A 2,747-nucleotide genomic window follows, 5' to 3' on the forward strand; every position below is an offset into this window, starting at 1 on the left:
GGCATTTTATTAGATTATTAGGATTGAGGTGGATTTGGGAATGGGGTAGCTCTGCAGACGAAGAACAATTGTCATGAGATTGTACTCTCTAGCCTGCATGGAACTCCTCCATAATTCTGTCTTTTGCAAATTAACTGATATGAAGGGAAAAAGTATATTTTATTTTTTCTATAACGATGAGAATTTATCTTGTTTCATGGGGAAAGTTACCTTAAACTTGATCAAGGGACCAATAGCATTTGGAATTAGTCTCAAAATGCTTTTTTGAAAAAAATATTTGTGGGTTTCAAGGCAGGTAAGCAGGCTTCTTTTTTCTTCTTTCTTTTTTCCAGAAGGTAATACAAACACAAACATCTGTTCTACATTTTTTCAGATGTAGATCTTCTGTCTCATAACTACACTGACTCATCCCTACAGTCCTAATCCAAACCATTGAAACATGGACCTATATAGCTCTGGTTTTTGTCATTGTTTGATACTTTACGATTTAGCCTATAAAATGATATATTGTTGCCCAAGATCAGTCACTCAGTTTTTCTGACATTTTTATATATTTCTTCCTTTATTCAGTAGCAGAGTATAACCTTGCTAAAAATTCAATTCAAAATGTATTTAATCTTGATTTATTTTATGATGGGAATCTAATATGCTTGGTGATCCATCTGTCTATTTTCTAACCGCTTTGTCCACTACAGAGTTGCAGGGGACATTGGAATTGCAGCAAGCAATGGGCGCAAGGTGGAATACACACCTTTGCTAAACAGGATCCCAGTCCATTACAGGGCACACAGAAAGACAAACCAGCATCACATCCGGGCCAATTTTTCCCAGAAGCCAATGAACCTACCAATCTGTTTTTGGACTGTAAGGGAAACCCATACAAACATACAAACGTCACCCAGATAACACCCAACGAATTGAACCCAGGGCCCCAGTGCTGAGAAGCAGCAATGGTAACTGCTGTGCTGCCCTCTACATGCTGATATAGAGAATGCATCTTAAATCTCACTTTTCTCTAGGTTTGTTTTGTAAAGTCTTTGTATGCAGTTAAAGAATGCATAGCTTAGATTTTATCTCCTATTTGTCTGGAAATCCTCAGCCCTGTTAATGCCTCATTAATGACATTACACAGATGCTAATATAATGCCAAAAAAAAGCGTTTTCCTGCCGTTAATTGGTGTTGCACTTTTATGAAAGTTTGCTGCTGCTTTCATGACTGCATGTGAATCTCGGATGAATCCCACTCTGCTAGCCAAATGTTAAATCACAGTATTGTGTTCTGTGATGACACGCCAGATTCTGTTGCAGATCTCTCCTTGAAAAGGGCTGTCCAGTCCTGGTCCCAGGGTACCGGTGTATCAGTTGGTTTTTGTTACAATTTAGCTCTGAATATAAATCAGCTTGTTGGTGGACCTTCAGGTGCCTTAAATAGGCCTAGAAACTCTACAGACACCCCCACCCTCCAGGACCATGGTAGGATACCACTATCCTTGACCTTGGAGCGGCCACTGGTTGAAATATTGTTTGCATTAAATGATATTTAGAGATGGCCCTTATCAGAAGACTATTCCAAAGTACCATTAAAATTAAATCTGAGTGATTCTTAGCTGTTCCAGCTGCACATAATGGGTCCCCAAAAGTCACGGGGAGCTCTTAATTTATTGAATGAACTTTTCACTCCACCCCATTAGTCCAATTTAATTTCATTTCTGGATCTTAAGATGTTGGGATCCCTATATTAAAATGTAGACTGTTGTCATTAAAAAATCACGTCTGCTTTGTCCTGCCTTGTCTGTTTGTGAATGGCTGAGAAGAGATGACATTTCTAAAGCACTTGGAGGCAACTTGGGTGTGACCCAGTGGTGATGCTTTTCATAATATGAATCTTACGGTAGATGCAACTGCAAAATTTAGAAATCAGGTAACATGTACCTCCACAATTTTGGAAGAGTAATGTCAGATGTAATCAGCACAAAACTAGGAAACGGGCAAAAGCAACACATAGAATTGTATTTTTTGTGGTTAGGTGACTGGTCCTTTTAAGTGTCTGTAGGATTCCAGTGACAGGGTTGCATTACATGATCACTTTACTGGCCATATACAATTTCTTGTATTACGAAGTTTGTCTTTTCACATACCCCAGCTTGCTCTCCATGAGACACACAGACAGGGAGAGAAGCTTGGGATCAGAGCGCAGGGTCTGCCATTTATACGGCACCCCTGGAGCAGTTGGGGTTAAGGGCCTTGCTCAGGGGCCCAACGGAGTAGGATTTCTCTGCCGGCCACAGGATAAAAAACTGGGAACCTTTTAACCACAGGCACAGATCCTTAGCCACAGAGCCACTGCACTGCACTAAATTGTATTCCCTGACCAGGAATCGAACCCGGGCCACAGCAGTGAGAGTACTGAACCCTAAACACTAAACCACCAGGGAAGAGGAATGACATGTAACTATCAACCAACCAAAAGTTTTAAGAGAAGTCTAATCACAGACAGCAGATGGATTTGAACCTGACTGTCTCATTTATCCTGAGGGTACGGTGGATGCCCCTTGCCTTTCATATTCTTTGCCCCAGTAAGAGAAAGCTGAGAGTGCTCCTATACCTGTGGACAGCCTCAGCGCATTACATTACTGTGTATCTTCACAAGGTGGTTCAAAGGTAACGAAATATGCTCAGTATGTCAGAAAAGGAGCTAATTAAAGGTGGAGGAGTAATGTATACCTTTAAAGGGAAGGTCAAAATTA

The sequence above is a fragment of the Atractosteus spatula genome, chromosome 2, assembly GCF_055471065.1.
Source record: "Atractosteus spatula isolate fAtrSpa1 chromosome 2, fAtrSpa1.hap1, whole genome shotgun sequence".
In the NCBI taxonomy this organism is placed as follows: Eukaryota; Metazoa; Chordata; class Actinopteri; order Semionotiformes; family Lepisosteidae; genus Atractosteus; species Atractosteus spatula.